Source organism: Chelonia mydas, chromosome 1 (assembly GCF_015237465.2).
Source record: "Chelonia mydas isolate rCheMyd1 chromosome 1, rCheMyd1.pri.v2, whole genome shotgun sequence".
NCBI lineage: Eukaryota > Metazoa > Chordata > Testudines > Cheloniidae > Chelonia > Chelonia mydas.
The window spans coordinates 255,864,413-255,886,138 of record NC_057849.1 but is presented as its reverse complement, the minus strand read 5'-3'; the positions used below and the strand labels follow the sequence as shown (position 1 = coordinate 255,886,138).

Here is a 21,726-nt window from a genome sequence, read left to right as displayed (position 1 = left end):
TTAGGATGCAGGAAGGGGCTTCGGATTTGGGGTGGACTCAGGGCTGGGGCAGGAGGTTGGGGGTGCGGGCTTACCTCAGGCGGCTTCCAGTCAGCAGCCCAATGGCGGTGCTAAGGCAGGCTTCCTGCCTGTCCTGGCACTGCGGACCCTGCTGTGCTCCGCAAGCGGCCAGGTCCAGCTCCTAGGTGGAAGCACGCAAGTGGCTCTGCTCACCTGTAGGCACTGCCCCACCCCCAAGCTCCCATTGGCCAGGAACCAGCCAATGGGAGTGTGGAGCCGGTGCTCGGGGCGGGGGCAGCACACAGAGCCCCATGACCCCCTGCCTAGGAGTTGGACCAGCTGCTGGCCGCATCCGGGGTGCAGCGCAGTGTCAGAACAGGTAGGGACTAGCCAGCCTTAGCTGGGCAGCACTGCTAATGGGACTTTTAATGGCCCGGTCGGCGGTGCTGACCAGAGCTGCTGCGACCCAGTACTGGGTCGCGATCTGCAGTTTGAAAACCACTGCTCTGGTTGAGGAAGCCAAGCACAACCAATATATTCAACACAGAGGTATACAGACCCAAGTGGGAGCTCCTTTTTCCACCCCCTAGGTGGCAGATCCAAAGAGCTCAATGTTCCATATAGTCCCCAATCCAGAGGCTACCTCCAAATAAAGGGCCTGGATTCCAGTGTTCCAAAGATAATCTCTTATTCGGGCACTGTTCATTAAAGGTGCAGGACAATTGCTACACTCCTCCTATAGGAAGCTTTACTTCAGTGGTAGGCGAATGGCCCCTACCTGCATTCTCTACAGCACATTGGGATTAGCAGAGTGGAAAGTGCTAGCGAAATCTAAGAGATGATGCTGATGCAAAGTGCTTTGGTCTAGAAATGGGGATTGGACTTCTTGTGAGAACAGGCATTTTCTCATGAGACTTCTCCAGGCTAGTCTTACAATTTGAGAGACTTCAAGTAGCTTGGGTTGACGGGAATTGCGTGCAAGGCAATGAAGAATTGGGCATTCAGAATTCAGGTCAGATCCATGCAGATTGTACCCCCACTTGTGGGAGAAGGGGAGGCTGTGTTCCCACTCCATGAGCCCAGGATGGGACATGTTCCCTCTCTGTCCTCTACACACACGCCACTGCTACAGCAGTTCAAACAGACCGGTACAAAATCATCTGGAAGAGTGACAACAAGCAAACATTTATCTATAGCTCCAGCTACTCCTAAATGAGTAAGTGCTGCACGAAACCATTACTCAAAACGCTTTTGACATTACAGCACTTGTTCAATGCCTGGCATCCATACATAACAGCTGTCCTAGAACTGATTATAATGTTTGGGTGCAGAAACTTGGATAAGTTTCTACTTCAGGACTAATTGAACTAGTGTAGTGTACAATGTTTTCTCTCCAATGAGGAGAGGAAACCACAGCACTGACGCTGCACTGGCGTAGTCAGGCCTCCAAACGCCATTCCAGAAAGTAGAAATGAGCTCCCAGCAATTGTGCTGGGCATGATGGGCAATTCAAAAGTCCCAGGATTTTCTGGTACAGGTTTGTAAGGAGTGCTGTATAGAGATGTGCCAAAATAGCTTTGGTGGAGTTGCTGCATGGACACATAAAACCAGTGTTGCCAGCTCTCACGATTTTATCATGAGTCTTATGACAGCTGATGTTTTACTTAAAGCCTCAGCTCCTGGTAGATTGTGATTACACAAGAATACAGATCAATCATCATCATCGTCATCTTTCATTTGTTTCTAGCCCTTGTGGTTGTGGAAAAAAGCTTGACATTTTGACCTGCGTGCACCCCAAAGGCTCAAAACCTATAAGGCAAATAAAAAGACTGCCAAATGTATTATTTTTTAAAATTCGTGAATTTTCAGCCAATCTGATGATTTTTCAGTGCTCAGGGTTAGCAATACTGAAATCATTGCAAAGACAAGGGATGCAACTAATTACACCCAATCACCCTTCCCGCAACAGTTTCCTCACCTAGGCCCCAGTTCAGAAAAGCACTTAATTACATGTTTAAATCTATCCCTGTTTAGAAATGGGCCTTAAACACATACTTAAAAGCAGAGGTTCTCAAACTTCATTGCACCATGACAGGGCTGGGGTGGAGCCCGAGCCCTGCCGCCCCAGGCTGAGTCCCTTGGGCTTTGGCTTCAGCCCCAGACCCCAGCAAGTCTAATGCTGGCACTGGCAACCCCATTAAAATGGGGTACCCGACCCACTTTGGGGTCTTAACCCAGAGTTTAAGAACTGCTGAGTTAGGCACATGCTTACATGCTGCCCTGAATAGGGATGCTTTCCTGATTCAGGACCTCAGAGCCAGATTGTGGTCCTCTTAACTCACACTGGTGATCAGTTACACCCATGAGTGGGCTCATTTACATCAATGGAACTAGTTCTGTAAGTGTTCTCCAGGGTTGGTAAGGGGTCACAATCCGGCTTCAAGGACACTAGCTCTTAGTATAGAAATGACTTCTGAGTTCTCTGTCTGTTTATATCTGTCTGAAAATATGTCCATGTCTCTGTGTGAAAGGGTGTGGGGGGAAAGAGAACAAGGGAAAGATGGAAGGAAAATGAGGAAAATATGAGAAAAAACTAAAAACACCAAACCCCAACCAGACAGCTGTTCATCACTTAATTTCACACAACCCATGACCACATTCTACCGCTCCCTTGACTGCTGTAATCTCCCCATGACCAAGTGAGCATGGCAAGGCCCTGGACATTTCTCAACTTAAAAGGCTTTGTACATCAATTGTTACAGACCTGTAACACACACACACAGTCAAGTGGTGTGTTGGAGCCTAGCCCGGGCCTTTCTCATTGGCAGCTGCAGAACTTACTTAAGATGGTGGACCACAGAGTGAGGCTTTGGTGTTCCCAGAGGTCACCACAGCAGCACTGATAGTGGCTCAGAGAGGTGCAGAGGGGAATGAACCAAGGCTTGTGTCTCAAAATAGGTAATAATACTACATAGCTCTTTTCATAGATCTCAAAGGGATTTGCAAACAAGGTCAGTATCATTGTAGCGGGGCGATGACTCACCAGCACAGCGCCTCCTGCTGGTTGTCTGGGAATTAGCTCTTCTCCAGCATATGGAGCACCCTCTGCAGACCAGTATCTCGCCTGCTGCTGGCCCCGTGTCCCTCCCAGACCCCAGTGCCCTTTACCTTGGGGTGCTGCCCCCTGGCAGTGTCCCCACACTCTGGATCTCCCCTCCCAGGGAACCCCCAACCCTCTAAACCCACCCTGCCTCCGTGGCTACTGCCAGTCATCATCTAGCCCCCGCTCACTGGAGCAGACTGCAGTGTAGTGGCCACTCATCATTGGCAAGGGGTTAGGACCTGCTGCCTGTGCCTATCTCTGGGCTGCCCCAGTACCTTTGTAGGCCTTCACCAAGGCCTGCAGCCTGGAGTTTTATCAGGCTGGAGCTCCTCAGTTCCCTCTACCCTTCCCCAGCACTGCTCTACCTCAGGGGATGTAAAGAGGGATGTAATTTAAGCATGCTCCTGGGCAGCTAGCCCTTCCCACTCTAGGGCTGGAGTGAGACTTCTACAGCTCCTGGCCCTCAGCTTTGCTTCTCCGACCCCCCAGGCTTCCTGCGAATCAGCTGTTCGCACGGGAAGCCGGGGCAGGCTGAGAAGCAGGCTGCAGCTTCCCGCTCAGGCCCAGGGAGGCGGAGGTGAGCTGGGGTAGGGGGGCGCGAGGAGGGCCACCCGCGCCGCAGCAGGTAACCCAGGGGGAGGGGGGGCACACAGAGAAACCACTCCCCTTCCCAGCTCACCTCCGCCACCCTCGGCCTGAGTGCGAAGCCGCTGCCTGCTTCTCTGCCCTCCCCGGCTTCCCGCCAAACAGCTGATTCGCGGGAAGCTGGGGTGGGGGGAGGGGGCGGAGAAGCAGAGTGGGGCAGCGCGTTCAGCGGAGGAGGAGCGGAGGTGAGCTGGGGCCAGGCGCGGGGTGGGGAGGTGCCGGTGGGTGCACCCACCAAATTTTCCCCATGGGTGCTCCAGCCCCGGAGCACCCACGGAGTCGGTGCCTAAGGCTCCACTTTTGATGTGATCAGTGGCGGAGCGGCTGCTCCCCCTGCTCCCCCCCAGCTACACTCCCCCGCCCCTAGGAGCCAGAGGGACGTGCCAGATGCTTCCTGGGAGCTGCCCCAGGTAAGCACCTCCGGGACTCCCCACCTCGCCCCCCGGCAGGTCCCTCTAGCTCTTAGGGGTGAGGTGGGCACCCACTACGGTGGCCCACAAGACCCTCCTGCCTGGTTCTGGGGGCAGTCGGGACAGGGGAGGAGGGTGGATGGGGCAGGGGTCCGGGGGGGGGCATCAAGGAACGCGGGGGGGTTGGATGGGGCAAGAGTCCCAGGGGGCGGGGGTGGGCAGCGACCCCCTCATGGGGTGAGGAGGGAACTCGTTAAGATTTTGGCAGCTCATCACTGCCTAAATGTGTTACCTGTAGCAATCCTTTCCTCCACCATCAGCACAGATACCAAACTAAATTCTCCAGAGACTCCACAGCCTTGGTTTCACACATAGGAGAACAACAGTGCGCCCAGAAGAACAGCACCAACAATGAGCCCCCTCCCCCCCCCCCCCCCCCCCCGCAAAAGTTCTAATTACAAACTCGGTTAAAGAAACAGTCTGGCAGCAATTAAGCCCAAGTCCAAATGTTGTGGGCAACCTGGCAGCATGTAGATTTCAGGTTTGACAGCCAGCACTTACTTTAAAACGTTTGTTGAGACTTTTTTGAATGCTTGTGAAAATGAAGGGCCAACAGCGATGGGCAGAGGCTGGATAGTGTGTATCAGTGGAGGTCCTGGGTGAGCCTGTCTAATGCAGCTCTGCCAGTCACCTGTTGAAGCAATCCCTGCTATTCCAGTCCTTGAATCTCTGAGGAGGCCTGTCAATGCACCTCTACCCTGACTGGCTGCAGCACCCTGTGCTTTTCTGGGCCTGGGCCTCACACAGGTTTTTTCTGCACTAGGAGACTTCTTACCCATTTTTCAGCAGTGGTGCTGCTGTACTAGTTCTACCAACGGTGCAGATTTCAGCGCAGAGTAGGGTTGGATGACTTGGTGGTAAAAATGCCTGCAGCTGGTTTGCACTGCAGTTTACATCACTGGCAGCACTGGCGCAACTGCATCATTGCTGAAGATACAGGTCTGAAATTTCCTACTGCACATGTATCCGCACAGCTCTGACAATGCATCTCTTCCCCTTTAATCCTGCAGCAAAATCACAATGCTGATTTAGTGTCTGTACACTTATCGCCTCCGGCTGCAAGCTGTGATGTCACAAACACAGGATGATGAGATCGGCACAGGATCAAGCGGGGAAGTGGTGAACTGGAATGTGCTTGGCAAGAAAAGCTCTTCCTCAGACATGTGCCTACAATCACAGCAAAAGGCACAAAGGAAATAACCAGCCAAGGAGATATAGAGATCTTATGTATATTCTTGTTGTTTGCTCCTGTATGAAAGTCGCCTTTTAAGGGTGTCTTCGCTGCAGAGGTTACCTGGGTCCAGGCACCCAGGTCTGGATATCCAGGTTAGCCAAGCCCACCTGCAAAGCATTGCTGAGCCGTGCTCAAATCACACCCAAGTAGTTGTGTCCACACTGGTGCCACAGGAACCTGGGTTAGGCTCTAGCATTTCAAGGGGCATATCCCATGGTTCTGAGCACCGCACTAAGCTGAGCTGCTCTAGGAATTGTTTCTTGGTATGTTGCAGGAGAACTTGCCTATCCTGCCCCAGGCCTCTGTGCAGAATGTTTGTAGCCCATCAACTCAGTAAACTAAAACACTTATGACTCTGCATGCTCCTCACTTCTGTCCATTCCAGATGATGCCAAGGCATGGCTCTAGCTCAGGACGATTACCTGTTCCTAATTTTGGCACTGTTAATGCAGCAGAATGCAGACGGAGGGCATAAGACTCAGTGGAGGGCATTGTGGCAGCAGCTCGTGGCCCTCAGGCAGTGGCAATGGGTCCTGGTGAGGAGATCAGACAGGCTGCATGCTAACATGGCAGAGTGGAGATAGCTGATGTAGATTGTGGATTCCTGTGGTTCGCTGTGAATTCTTCCTGTGCTGACTGGAAGAGACTAGAGCAGGACCACAAGCACAGTGAGGTGGGATTCCATCCTCCCGAAGACCTGGGATTACCAACATTGGCTCCAGAACTTTCACATCAGGAAGCAGACCTTCATAGACCTGTGTGAAGAGCTTGCCCTAACCCTCCAGTGCCAGGACATGCAGATGAGGGAGGCCATACTAGTCCAGAATCATAGACACGTAAGACTGGAAGGAGCCTTGAGGTCATCTAGGCCAGTCCCCTGCACTCAAGGCAGGGCTTCATAATAACTAGAAGTGGGTTGCTATTTCCATCTGTGAGCTGGCTATAGGTGGCCGGTGATAAGTTGGTGGCTAACCACTCTGATGCTGGCAAGTCAACTGTTGGTGCTGTGGTGGTGGAGGTGTGTGAGGCAATTATTGCTGTGGTTTACGGAGAGGTGGTGGACATTGCGAATGTCCCCAAATCATAAGCTGACTTTGAGAGAATGGGGTTCTAGAACTGTGCTGGGACCATCAACAGCACAGACATGTGCCCACTGTTTGCCTGCCACAAAGTGCACGTGAACATGCCAACCAGAATGGATACTGCCAGCTCCTTACTCAGGCCTGAGCCGACCATAAAGGGAGGTTTGTGATCACCAATGTTGATCACCTATGTTGGATGCATTGGCAGGGTGCATGAGGTCAGGGTGCTCAGGAGATCTAGTGTTTACCCGTTTGGACAAGAAGGGACTTTATTCCCTCCCAGTAATATGGATATCAAGGGGGTTCTGTGCCCACTGATATTTTAGGGAACCCAGCCCATCTATCCTCCATTGCCCTGGCTCATGAAGCCCTGCCCAAACATCAGAGCACCTGGTAGAAAGCACCTTTATTACACACTGAGCAGTTCCAGGAAGGTGGTGGAATGTGCATTTGGCTTACTGAGGCCAAGACAGTACTGCCTCCAAACTTGTTTGGATGCCAGTGTGCCCAACGCCACTTGTGTCATTAGGATGTGCTGCATACTACACAACATATACAGAGATAAGGGGGACAGCTTTCCCGCGGAGTGGGTTCAAGACACTGCTAAGATACATGCCCATACAGGCAATGAGAAATGGCATCTCTGATCACTGGGGCTGGGTCCAAGAGACCAAGGAAACACTGTGTGCCCATATCTTTGCATCATATGGGGAGATGGGTGGGGAAATGAGATACTATGATAGGGGAATGTGATGTTGTGTAGTCTTGTATTTTGTGTGAGTGTGTGTGTTTATTTGCTATTGCTTTTATGTAATTTTCTGAGAATTTATGAGACTTGATTAAAAGTTTTGGATAAAACTTCCTGCTCCCTCCTTTTTTCCCAAGCGCTCACACGCTGGTGTAATGTACAACCACCATACTTCACTAAAAATTCTTTATTCAGAACAAATACAGGCAGCTCAGCTGCCACTAGGCAAAGTGTGCAAATGTTAATAAAAGCGAAAATGTAGTGTGTGATGAAAATAGGGTGACCAGATGTCCCCATTTTATAGGGACAGTCCAGATATTCAGGGCTTTGTCTTATAGAGGTACCTATTACTCCCTATCCCTTGTTCCAATTTTTCACACTTGCTATCTGGTCACCCTAGATGAAAGCCAACAGTAACGCCAAACAGTGCAATGTCCCTGGTAATGGAATTGCGTATCACCAATGTACCTGTTCTCCTTCTCCTGAGGCTGCCTGGGGCAAGAGTGAACAGGGTACATGCGCCTATGCACCCTTCCATTCTCAGTACTCACTCCAGCTGAGAAGTAATTCTGGAAAGATTTCTTTTTGGGGGTGGGGAGGTGTGGAGAAGGAGAGGTGGAAAAGTGTGCTGCCCCTTTAAAGGCTGCGGAGGTATTATTTAAGTGGAAAAAGTGTTTCATGGTTGCAATGGAATGTGTTTGTGTTTCACTAATTGATTGAGGCAAGAGAAAGAGAGAGCGAAAAGACCTTCCTTCCCCGTGACAGATTCAGGAATTTTTCCGCTAATCAAGAAGGAAAACAAAAAGCTGTGCTATGAGCGGGAGAATAGGAAGAGGGGGGATTCCCAGGTGTCCCATAAACCTGATGGCCATGGACAAAACATTTCAATCTAAGCAGACCCTGCACTGGAAAGTCTGAGGCAGTGCTGGTGAAAGCTACAAATTAGGAGCATGCCTCTCGATAGCAATGACTACCCTGGCAATGCTATACCTGCTGCCAGCAAGCTCTTCCTTTCAAATGCAGAGGACAGGGGCAATAGACTCAGAGTGGGGAAAGTTATTCTAGAGCAGTGGCCACCAAACTTTCTCCATCGCACCCCCACTTACCCATAATGGAATCTATCTGGACACCTCCCCAGAATTGCGGTTGGGAGCTGCGGCTGAAGCTGCAGTTGGGGCAGAGAGCGGGGCCGCAGCTGCGGTCAGGAGCCAGAGCCAGGAGCAGGGCCACCAGCGGGGCAACAGCTGAGGCTGGAGCTGCGGCTCGGGCGTGGCCAACACGGAGCCACAGCCAGGGCTGTGGTTGGCACTGCGGCCAGGAGCAGAGCTGGGGGCCAAGGCCAGGCCTGAGTTGAATCTGCGGGAAGAGCAGGAGCAGAGCTGGGGACAGAACAGGGCTGGGTGGTGCTCCCTTCCCGCCCCACTATGGGGCCTGGCCTGGGCCCCGCCATGTCCCCCGAAAATGTTCCTCCACATCCCACAGTTTGGGGACCACTGTTCTAGAGTGTATGCTAACGGGCAGAAAAATCCTCTGCAGTCTTCCCCTTATGGGAGCTGCACCCTGAGTCCATTCCCTAGGGGAATAAAAATCCAGTTTGATTCTTCTCCATTCAGGGGCTGCACCCCATTCCATTTCAAGGAGCACAGGAATCCAGATGAGCTTCTTCCCCTGCTTCTGGGGTGCTGTAGCTGTCTGACCATACTGCAAACTTAATTAGCCAGTCCTTTTCACAGGGGGGCACGTTACAGGTAAATCGTGGACTGATGCCGAAATTAGAAATAATTCTCCCCATTTGGTTTTGGCAAAGAATGTTTCTCTCCTGGCTCCTGGCTGGGATGAGTTGCCCAGTAATCAAACAAAGCATTTTCTCAGTTAAGCTGCCTTCAATTGTATTTGATGAAATAGAAGGGAGCAGTTGAACAGGATCTACACTTTTCCCCTGATAAGTATTTTCCCCTTTCCATGGATAATTCCACTGGGTGGGATGCAGCATATTATTTTGTCTATTTATTTAGTTTTCGTACATAAATTCAAAGCTTGTGACAGTGAAGGACACATTGGAGACAGTCAGGGTGACCAGACAGCAAGTATGAAAAATCGGGACGAGGTTGGGGGGTAACAGGAGACTATATAAGAAAAAGACCCCAAAATCGGGACTGTCCCTACAAAATTGGGACATCTGGTCACCCTAGAGACAGTTATAGTGCAAGTGGGTACCAGGCAAGCTTTCCCCTCCAAGTAGGGTTGCCAGTTTTGGTTGGACTTATTCCTGGAGGTTTCATCACATGACATAATCTTTAATTAAAGATGAATCTTTAATTCCTGGAGACTCCAGGACAATCCTGGAGGGTTCTCCAAGAATACACACTCAGAAAGGTATGTCCATGTACCTCATTCTTGACCTGCCGCACCTGTTGCTATTCCTGGTCCTTCCTCCTCTCAACTCTATCCCAGTACAGTAGTTCAGCTCTGATCTGCAGTCCCTCCACTAACATCACATTCAAAATCTAAAAGAAGAAGAAATACTTTATTGTAAGTACACTACAAATGTTTTCAGCAAGGAAATACTTCCTGAAGAGGTCTGTGCTAAACAAACACTTTCTATCAGAGGAGGAGCACATGGCATGTGCCCCCTTTCCTCAGAAAAGGATTCGCCTTAAAATATGTGATTACGTGCATGCTAGAAAGCAGATTTATTTATGTATGTAGACTTAAAAAAATCTGTAAGTGTGTGAGCATCTGTAGGGGAAGTGGGAGCATGCAGACAGAAGACAATAGAACACTGGCCCAGTTATTAACGTGCTTGGTACAATCTCTGAAGATTTGCTATCTTACCAACTCAGTATAAACAGCTGGAGGAAATAAGCTATTCCAGTCTTCCACCCTTACCCACTGTTAGACCAATCCACCTCAGTCTTTATCTGCAGCAAGCCATCCAGTTCATGTCCTAGTATCTCCCAAGAGCAAATCCAATACACTGCAAACTTGATCTGCAAGCCCCTCATCACAGGCCAATCCTGGGTCTGTGCTGGGCAGGGACAGCCAATCATGTTTAACATGAAGGAGACAGCAATCATGGGTGATGATTTTGTGATGTGCAGAGACAGGGATTTGAATGAGACCTAAGGAAATCATTCTATATAGACTCTAATCAGAAGCTGAACCTACGTTTCCAAAGGTAAGAGGGAAAGGCTGTAGTCAAATCCCACCCACTGGTTTGAGATACAGTCATTTTATGAGACGGAGTGGATGATTATGTAGATGATAGGTCCAGGGTAATAGGGGGATGCTAAGGTAGTGTTGTTGAAGGCATAATCTCAAATGAACCTCCACCCCTAAAGCCTCACAATCAGAAGACAGTGTTTAAATATACTGAAAAATGCCAGGTACTGCTAGACTGTCCATGCAGTCAGAAATTGCATATGTCCCTCACAGCCTGTGTGACCTAGGACATGTCTCTCTGAGGGTACGTCTACACTGCAAAATTAGGTCAATACTATAGAAGTCGATTTTTAGAAATCAATTTTATACAGTCGAATGCATATATCCACACTAAGCGCATTAAGTTGTCGGAGTGCGTCCTCACTACCATGGCGAGCATCGACTTACGGAATGGTGCACTGTGGGTAGCTATCCCACAGTTCCCGCAGTCTCTGCTGCCCATTGGAATTCGGGGTTAAGCTCCCAATGCCTGATGGGGCAAAAACATTGTTGCGGGTGGTTTTGGGTACGTCATCAGTCGCCCCTCCCTCTGTGAAAGCAACGGCAGACAATTGTTTCGTGCCTTTTTTCCATGCGGATGCCATACTGCTTTCAGCAGACGGTGCAGTAGGACTGGTAACCATCATCATCCACCGCTTCTGCTGCAACTCCGCTTTGCTGCTGTTGTCTCAATAGTGAATTTCTCCATGTTGTCTGTCATGGGCTCCCAGGTACGTGTGTTCTGCGGGAAATGTGCGCAGTGCTAACCGTCAACCTCCACCGCTTCCGCTGCAACTCTGCTCGGCTGCTCTCAGGAATCCACCTCACAGGTCCTCTCGTCATTCTCTATAAATAACTATTCTCGTGGCATCTGTCGTCAGCCACCACTTCCACTGCAACTCTGCTCTCCTGCAGACGCCATACCACGGCAAGCATGGAGCCCGCTCAGATCACCGCGGCAGTTATGAGCACTGTAAACACCTCACGCATTATCCTGCAGTATGTGCAGAACCAGAACCTGCAAAAGCAGACGAGGAGGCGACGGCAGCGCGGTGATGAGAGTGATGGGGACATGGACACAGACTTCTCTCAAAGCACGGGCCCCGGCAATTTGGACATCCTAGTGGCAATGGGGCAGGCTCATGCCGTGAAACGCCGATTCTGGGCCCAGGAAACAAGCACAGACTGGTGGGACTGCATAGTGTTGCAGGTATGGGATGATTCCCAGCGGCTGCGAAACTTTCGCATGCGTAAGGGCACTTTCATGGAACTTTGTGACTTGCTTTCCCCTGCCCTGAAGCGCAAGAATACCAAGATGAGAGCAGCCCTCACAGTTCACAAGCGAGTGGCGATAGCCCTCTGGAAGCCTGCAACATCAGTCAGTCGGGAATCAATTTGGAGTGGGCAAATCTACTGTGGGGGCTGCTGTGATCCAAGTAGCCAACGCAATCACTGAGATCTTGCTATCAAGGGTAGTGACTCTGGGAAATGTGCAGGTCATAGTGGATGGCTTTGCTGCAATGGGATTCCCTAACTATGGTGGGGCGATAGAGGGAATGCATATCCCTGTCTTGGGACTGGACCACCTTGGCAGCCAGTACGTAAACCGCAAGGGGTACTTTTCTAAAGTACTGCAGGCACTGGTGGATCACAAGGGACATTTCATCAACATCAATGTGGGATGGCCGGGAAAGGTACATGACGCTCGCATCTCCAGGAACTCTGGTCTGTTTGAACAGCTGCAGGAAGGGACTTACTTCCCAGACCAGTTGGAGATGTTGAAATGCCTATAGTTATCCTTGGGGACCCAGCTTACCCCTTAATGCCATGGCTCATGAAGCCATACACAGGCACCCTGGACAGTAGTAAGGAGCTGTTCAACCATTAGCTGAGCAAGTGCAGAATGGTGGTAGAATCTGCATTTGGACATTTAAAAGTGCGCTGGCGCAGTTTACTGACTCGGTTAGACCTCAGTGAAACTAATATTCCCATTGTTATTGCTGCTTGTATGCTCCACAATATCTGTGAGAGTAAGGGGGAGATGTTTATGGCAAGGTGGGAGGTTGAGGCAAATCGCCTGGCCGCTGATTACGCGCAGCCAGACACCAGGGCGATTAGAAGAGCACAGCAGGGTGCGGTGCGCATCAGAGAAGCTTTGAAAACCAGTTTCATGACTGGCCAGGCTACGGTGTGACAGTTCTGTTTGTTTCTCCTTGATGAAAACCCGCCCCCTTGGTTCACTCTACTTCCCTGTAAGCCAACCGCCCTCCCGCCTTCGATCACCACTTGCAGAGACAATAAAGTCATTGTTGTTTCAAAATCATGCATTCTTTATTAATTCATCACACAAATAGGGGGATAACTGCCAAGGTAGCCCAGGAGGGGTGTGGGAGGAGGGAAGCACTGGGTGGGGTGGTGGATGAGGAGAGGAGGGAAGGACAAGGCCACACTGCACTTCAAAACTTATTGAATGGCAGGCTTCTGTTGCTTGGGCAGTACTCTAGGGTGGAGTGGTTGGGTGCCCGGAGCCCCTCTCTGCCCGCTTTCTTGAGCGTCTGAGTGAGGAGCCTATGGAACTTGGTGAGGAGGGTGGGTGGTTATACAGCGGCTGCAGCAGTGGTCTGTGCTCCTGCTGGCTTTCCTGCAGCTCCATCAGACGCCAGAGCATCTCATTTTGATCCCCCAGTAGCCTCAGCATTGCATCCTGCCTCCTCTCATCACGCTGCTGCCACCTCTCCTCTTGCTCCCGCAACCTCTCACCTTGCTCGTCCCTCCTGTCCCCACGCTCATTTTCTGTTTTGCTGGACTCTGCCATTGTTTGCCTCCACGCATTCTGCTGAGCTCTTTCAGTGCGGGAGGACTGCATGACCTCAGAGAATATTTCATCGCAAGTGTGTTTTTTTCGCCTTCTTATCTGTGCTAGCTTCTGGGACGGAGATGATAGGGGGAGTGTTGAAACATTTGCAGCTGAGGGAGGAAAAAAAGGGAGAGTAGTATTTAAAAAGACACACTTTAGAGAACAATGGGTAGACTCTTTCATGGTGAACCAAACTGTTAACATTACATAGCACATGTGCTTTCGGTACAAGGTCGCATTTTGCCTCTTATATTGAGGGCCTGCCGGATTGGTGTGAGAGATCACACATGCAGGGCCAGGCAAAAGAATTCAGCTTGCAGACAGCCATGGTAAGCCACAGTCTTTCGGCTTCTTCAATCTTCATAACATGTGGGAATGGTTTCAAACAGCAGCGCCCTCCTTTCCGATACTAAGCACCCGTCGGGTTGATCGTTTAAAAGGAGGGGCTGTGGTTTTTGGGTTAACATGCAACACAAACCCAACTAAACCTCCCCCCCCCCCCGCCAATTCTCTGGGATGATCGCTTCACCCCTCCTCCCACCGCGTGACTAGTATCAGGGAAGATTCCTGCCAGCCAAACGTGAACAGCTCAGCATGAATGCCCTCTCCCCCTGCCCCACCGCGTGGCTAAAAGCGGGGACGATTTATTTTCAGCCACAGGCAAATAGCCCAGCAGGAACGACCACCTCTGAATGTCCCCTTAATAATGTCCCTGGAGGATTTCCACTCCATCCCCAGACACGTTAACAGACTTTTCCAGTAGCTATACTGGCCTTGGGAGAGTTGGGAGGGTATTGGCTCCAGGGTGATAAACAGTTCCTGGCTGTCGGGGAGAACAGTTTCTCTGCTTGCCTGTTGTGCGCTATACTCCGCCTCCTCCTCCTTCTCCTCCTCATCTTCCTCATCGCCAAAATCCTCATCCTTGTTGCGTGAGACTCCCCCCTTGCAGGTGTCCACGGACAGGGGTGGGGTAGTGGTAGGGGCACCCCCTAGAATTGCATGTAGCTCATCATAGAAGCGGCATGTCTGGGGCTCTGACCCGGAGTGGCCATTTGCCTCTTTGGTAGGCTTGCCTAAGCTCCTTAATTTTCCTGCGGCACTGCTGTGGGTCTCTGTTATAGCCTCTGTCCATCATGCCCTTGGAGATTTTTTCAAATATATTAGCATTTCGTCTTTTGGAACGGAGTTCTGATAGCACGGATTTGTCTCCCCATACAGCGATCAGATCCAGTACCTCCTGTTTGGTCCATGCTGGAGCTCTTTTGCAACTCTGGGACTGCATGGTCACCTGTGCTGATGAGCTCTGCATGGTCACCTCTGCTGATGAGCTCGCCACACTGGTGAAACAGGAAATGAAATTCAAAAGTTCCCAGTGCTTTTCCTGTGTACCTGGCTAGTGCATTTGAGTTGAAAGTGCTGTCCAGAGTGGTCACAATGGAGCACTCTGGGATAGCTCCCAGAGGCCAATACCATCAAATTGCATCCACACTACCCCAAATTCGACCCGGCGATGTCGATTTCAGCGCTAATCCATTCCAGAGGAGATGCTTCCATGCTGATGACACTCATTAAAAAATGTGTTAATTAAATTTGTAACTGAAGTCCTTGTGGGAGAATTGTATGTCTCCTGCTCTGTGGTTTTACCCGCATTCTGCCTTATATTTCGTGTTATGGCAGTCTCGGATGACGACCCAGCACATTTTGTTCGATTTAAGAACACTTTCACTGCAGATTTGACAAAACACAAAGAAGGTATCAATGTGAGATTTCTAAAGATAGCTACAGCACTCGGCCCAAGGTTTAAGAATCTGAAGTGCCTTCCAAATCTGACAGGGACGAGGTGTGGAACATACTTTCAGAAGTCTTAAAAGAGCAACACCCTGATTTAGAAACTACAGAATCGGAACCACCAAAAAAGAAAATCAACCTTCTGTTGGTGGCATCTGACTCAGATGATGAAAATGAAGTTGCAGCAGTTCGCACTGCTTTGGATCGTTATCAATCAGAACCCATCATCAGCAAGGAAACATGTCCTCTGGAATGGCAGTCAAAGCATAAAGGGGCATACAAATGTTTAGCATGTCTGGCACGTAAAATACCTTGCAACACTGGCTACAACAGTGCCATGCAAATGCCTGTTCCGACTTTTAGGTGACATTGTAAATAAGAAGCGGGCAGCATTATCTCCCGTAAATGGAAACAAACTTGTTTGTCTGGGCGATTGGCTGAACAAGAAGTAGGACTGAGTGGACTTGTAGGCTCTACAGTGTTACACTGTTTTATGTTTGAGTGCAGTTATGTAAAAAAATAATTCTACATTTGTAAGTTGCACTTTCACAATAAAGAGATTGCACTACAGTGCTTGTATGAGGTGAATTGAAAAATACTATTTCTTTTATCTTTTTTGCAGCACAAATATTTGTAATAAAAAATAATGATATAAAGTGATCACTGTATACTTTGTATTCTGTTGTAATTGAAATCAATGCATTTGAAAATGTAAAAAACATCCAAAAATATTTAAATAAATGGTATTCTATTATTATTTAACAGTGTGATTAAAACTGTGATTAATCATGATTTTTTAAATCTCGTGATTAATCGCAATTAATCTTTTTAATCATTTGACAGCCCTAGGTACAAGCATACTTGCCATCTGGCTCTAGCATGCACCAGTCGAGGAAACAATTGTGCAAATGAAAGAGGAAATCTCTATCTAGACTATTTCCATCCTCTATTGTTTGTTACTCAACCCATTTGTTATAGAGACAAATATGTAAATCTGAGGATTGCAACACTGCATTGTGACATGTTCCTTTTAACATTTAATTTTAGCAGCATGAGAGGGATATGCAATTCAGAAAAATCCCAGTTCAGATGAAAGCGGAAACCTGTGATACTGAGGAGACGATGTTTTTACCATAAAAGGAAACAGATCAGTTCAATGACCCTACAGGTTTGTGTTCTGTTGTGTGGGTGATCCAGTTAGATTTCTACTCCTGCTCTCTCACTTCTCAGGACCTGGTAGGGTCTGGAAGTCCTGTGGAGGATGTTTCCAGTGATCCAGGTGATTAGAGCTTTGTGCTGCCAGCCATGAATCCCAGGCTTGATTCCTGGTCTTTGGGCCTTTGCTCCATGGTGTGCAGGAGTCATATTTCCCTATTCTAAAGGAATCCTAGACTGGGACATTCTCTGCCAGTGAGAAGCTGCATATTGATAAAGTTTCCTCCTTGAACCCCAGATCATTATATTTATTTATATAGCATCTTTTAAAATGAGGTTTGATGGTTCAGCTACCGGGACCCTCCCCTAGCATAACACTCTTTCCACCTCAGCGTGTGAAAGAGTATTTGGAAACAGGCAAAGTTAAGTAGTTATGAATAAAATAACTCAAACAGGGAAGACTCCAGCACTGAGAAGACTTTCCCCTAGCTCGATGCAGACTGGAGCTTGGGACAACGAGCAGGGACAATACATCTGGTCTTAATTACCTTGGTGGGACACAGGGTAAGAGCTAATCTTGCAAATACATTGACCCTAGATTACCAAGGTTCTTATATACTGGAAATATGACCCTAAAGCAGGGGTAGTCAATAGGCAGACCGCAGATCAAATCCGGACCACCAGATGCTTTTGAACAGACTCTGAAATCTTTTTATTTACTTATTATCATTATTATTGTTTTTATTATTTTCTCTGGAGTCTTGTCCTTGACCAAGAAATTTGGACCTTGATAAAAAATAATTGACTGCCCCGGCTCTAAAGTGTTTAACAGAAAAGTGCTGATTTAATGCTAAGTCCCCATCTAAACCACAGCTTTTCACCATGTCACTAACAAGCTAAAGGCACCACTGGCTGAAAATATAGTTTGTGTTCATTGTGCACATGGTCAGTAGTTTGTTACTAATCCATGAATCTTAACCATGCATCATCCCTGACCGTGGCCTAAAGTGGTACATGGCTCCGCTCCTATCAGGGGTAAGGCACATGGTTATTTTGCTGTTTGGATAGGCTGGGTACCTCCAACCGTGTCCTTCTCAATTCCCACTTAAGTCAATGGGAGTTGGGATCATTCACAGCACTTGGCAGGGTCCGGATCAAAGCTTTTAGCATTGCTTGTCAGTTATCACAAGGCTATTGATAAAGTTCCCTCAAGAACCTCAAATCAAGACATTCCTGGCCAGCCAACACTGATGTGCTGATACCTTTATTCCTTAAAACAAGGAAATAAGAACATTTTGTTTGCTGAAATCTTGCAGCTACAACACACTTTCAATTCCTCAAACACAGTGTTCTCCACATGACTAAAAGCATCCCCATGACTAAAAGCATCCCCCGCTTTCCTCCCTATCTCTTTCCTCCCAAGTACACACGCATGTGCAATTGGTGTTCAGAAGGAGAGAGCCTATGCCCTGTTCTTTATAAAAAGGATAAGAATATGATATGTGCATGCTTCATTGAGAAAGTTACCAAACCACAGGAGTTTGTGAAAGGGGAAAGCCAAGATCTGGAAAATGCGCAGAACAAGAACATTTAAAAAAATGTTTTACAGTATCTCCTTCACCAAGTACACTGCTTAGCAAGACTGTAGGGATCCCAATCATTTGCATTCACCATGCAAGACAAAGTGATCATGTCATAACGCTGGTGGGCTAGGTTGCAATGTTGGCCTCTTCACATCACGCTGTTTTATCGGTGTGCAAAAGATGCTGCAATTGCTATGTTTTAAATTAAGAGCTGGATCCTGGCCCCCTGCTCTGGCTCACGTGCACCACTCCACTGTGTAAAGGGGCTGTGAATTGACCTAACCAGCCAGCTGAGAATTTCCCTGCCCTGGGGGAATCTCAGTGAGACATACCTCACCCACACCCTTGTAGCCCTTCGCACAGAGGATAAAATTGGTGATGTGGCCAGAGAATTCCTGCACTCCAGCCACCCTGGCTGCTGAATCAGCCCCATGGGAGTTGTTACCAACTGGTGCAAGTTAGAGCAGCTCTGTGGTTACTCCACCTTGCTTTGGAAAGTGAAATGGTCCAGGACTTGGGGAGCACAAAGGTGATGTAGTCACCTTTGTTCCATTAGGATATCCTGCATGCAGCACAGCATGACCTGAAGATCAGGGCCTGTGACTCCAGAGACAAAGTAGGGAAAAAAAGTGTGTTTATTATGAGAGCTAAACTCAGCCACACACACACAGGCAAATGGTATTCTCATTTTTTTCTGGTGCTCAGTCCACACAACTACCCCAGCAGGATAGAGTGTGATGACATTCTCAACCTATGAAACTCAAGGCCACAAGATCTAACACTGTAACATCAGACAAATTTGTTACTTAGCAACAACCAAAAGCCTTTAACCCTTTGATGGATGTCATCATCACATGAATTTGTGTTGCAATGCAGCGTAGCAAAGTCTGAAATAAATGTGTGGATCTTTAACTGTCATGCAAAGCCATAGGCTCATAGGACACATCATGGAAAGTTAGGAATATACTGTGAATTTAGGGGCAGGTGACTGTAGAGTGCAGATGAAGGAACAGGGATGAAACCAGGTATGAAAATCTAATTTGTGTGAAAAAAATTAAAGGCGGGGTTCTGGGTAGTTCCTTGCAAGGGACAGGAGAGTTTTGAGGTGGCAGATTTGAGAGCTGTTTTAAGTGAATTTGGTGCAAATGAAGTGTGTCAGATCAACCACTCCTGGAGACAGAAGTCTTTTACTTATCTTCATGGTAGGTAGAGCCAGGACAGTGGAAATGCAAGACTCCCCCTAACCCCACCAATGTGCGTCAAATCTTATCCGGGATAAGTCACCTGTACGGACAAGAGAAGAGCTCATTTTCTTTGTCCCATTCAATCCTTGGCCCCTCTAAGACTGCCATCGAGGTTAACAAATAGTGCTACTTATTATGGTGATGATTTTGGTGATATGGGCTCCTCACTAAGAACTGGGCTGAGACTGCTTATTTGTTTCCCACAGAGGCCACTAAAGAGCCAGCAAATGGTGGTAACTTTCAGCAGTGTGAGACAGAACTGGACCCAGAGATCTGTATCCTACAGATCTAGGAAAAGGGCAAATGAGCATTCCAGGTGCATTTGGTTAACATTACATTACATTACAATGTGCCGTTCTGTCCCCCACAGAGCCATTTTGTAGCAGTTAAGGAGTACTTGTGGCACCTTAGAGACTAACCAGTTTATTTGAGCATGAGCTTTCGTGAGCTACAGCTCACTTCATCGGATGCATAGCATATCGTGGAAACTGCAGAAGACCTTCTGGTCTTCTGCAGTTTCCACGATATGCTATGCATCCGATGAAGTGAGCTGTAGCTCACGAAAGCTCATGCTCAAATAAACTGGTTAGTCTCTAAGGTGCCACAAGTACTCCTTTTCTTTTTACGAATACAGACTAACACGGCTGTTACTCTGAAATTTGTAGCAGTTGTGTCCCTGACAGCTGCCCAGGAATTCCAGGAATGTGAAGTCACCGTGTGCTTTCCCCTCCTGCTCCAGCCTGTCGGCAAGAACAGGATATTCACCATAGAGAAAAAGAGACACGTCTTGTTATCAGGAAAAAACACTCAGTCAGCGTCTGCAATATACTCTGATTAACCATATGGCCACCAGGGCTTCATCATCAGGAAGCCAGGGGACATTAGCTTGGGGGAAAGGGCATCAGGGAGGCAGTGGGCTACAGAAATTTGCTCAGCTGGCACTGAAATTATCCATATAGCACTGGAAAAGAATAAAAGGAATAACGGTAACCCCTTGCCAAACTGCAATGTCAGCAAGAAGTTTTATTTACATCAGAATCCTCCAGAACCAGCTGAGATGAGATTATAGACTTACAGAGAGAATAGCAGATGGGATGCACTGAGATACAGAGGAAAAGTCCCATCAAAGGGGTCCAGGGAAATAATAAACTACAAGAGTGGAACTTGAGCCATTTAAGTCTCTCCATTATCCACCCATAACGTGGAACTGCATCCTTAATATAGGAACAATTTGAGGATTCAGTCACTAATATAATAGCTGTCCATGAATCTTCTCCCCATTCGCTGCTTCTTGTCCTCTTTCTTGATGTAGCGTCCCACTAGAAACAGATGGATGGGGACCTCCTTGCAACACTTCACCAGAGATAGGCAGATGGCTGGGACATTAGTGTAAGTTTTCACTGGAAACAGCACCTCTAATGCCCAGTAATGCACTGCAGAACTGAAGTTGGGTATAAACCTGTAGGGGATTGAACCCCCAACATCTTGGCTCCGCGGTAAATGATTTTGGACGGACTGCTGCAGTGATGCCCTACTGGGGTGGCCAAACTTACTGACCCTCCGAGCCCCATACGATAATCTTCAGAAGTTTGAGAGCCACAAGACCTCCCTCCCCGCAGGGCAGAAGGCCCTAGCCACACCATCCCACCACAGGGCAGAAGCCCCAGGCTCCTCCCCACCCTCAATCTGGTAGGCAGAGAATGGGGGGCGGGCATAAGGGGACTCCACAAGCCACATTTTAATTGTAAAAGAGCAGTATATGGCTCACAAGCAGCGGTTTGGCCATGCCCCTAAATGGCAGTACCTACCAGTGCCCTCTCCCATCTCCCTGATCCACATAAACATCTCTCGTTTCCAGCATAGCCTCTGCAAATATGTCCTGTCTCAGGTAAACAGGATTTTGCTGCACTGGCTGACCTTGTTTACCTCCCTGAAAAAAAAACTCATTGGAATTTTTCCTAGGAGCTGGTGAGTCACCTCTTAGAAATGTGCTGGCCGTTCCATACTGAGTCATTCCTATTATACTCCCCCAGCTCACTGTCCTGCAACAGAGAGTCAAGGCCAAACAAGAACCCCCTGCTATCCCGATGATGTAACGTGCTCTCTGTCAGCCCAGCAGCGACTGCCCTTGTTATTGCTGTGGCAATTGTCTCTGCAAAAGGAAGTGAGGCCTAGTGACCAGGCATTCTCTGTGCCACAACACAGGAAGCGCGCTGAAAAATTAACCACGGGCATTGTCAACTCCAAAACCACAACACAAAACAAACCAAAAAAAAAAAAAAAGACTTCACAAGAACAATTACCAAAAGAAAAGAAAAGAAAAAAGGCCAACTAAACTGGAGGAAGGCCAAGGACCCCGTGTTTTCATTTCACAACACAATGCACATTAAATAATACTTCCTTCTTGCAAGAAGGCCCTTGTGGGGCTGTTTTTTTTTTGTTTTTTTTTTCTTCATTACTGGAAGGGAGTCCATCCATATCAGTCATTCTCAGCCACACCACGAGGTCAGGATGAAGGTCTCTTCAGCACTGCTCCTCTGCACCAAGCATATCAGCTATTCTCAGCGCCACTCGGGAGCAAAGGCTGCTTCTGTCTGACCACCAGCCCTTCCCAGC

At 48.4% G+C, this 21,726-nt stretch overlaps 2 long non-coding RNA genes across 2 annotated transcripts; one reads left to right on the top strand and one right to left on the bottom strand.

Moving 5' to 3' along the window:
- Positions 1–253: 253 nt before the first annotated feature.
- Positions 254–20,925, bottom strand: LOC122465176. Its single transcript, XR_006289806.1, has 3 exons — positions 20,915–20,925; positions 2,937–2,941; positions 254–456 (listed from the first exon to the last, which is right to left on the bottom strand). It is a non-coding gene; the product is annotated as an uncharacterized LOC122465176 (long non-coding RNA).
- On the top strand, positions 4,410–7,392 carry LOC122465175. The gene is made up of 2 exons (XR_006289805.1): positions 4,410–4,699; positions 5,229–7,392. It is a non-coding gene; the product is annotated as an uncharacterized LOC122465175 (long non-coding RNA).
- Positions 20,926–21,726: the final 801 nt, after the last annotated feature.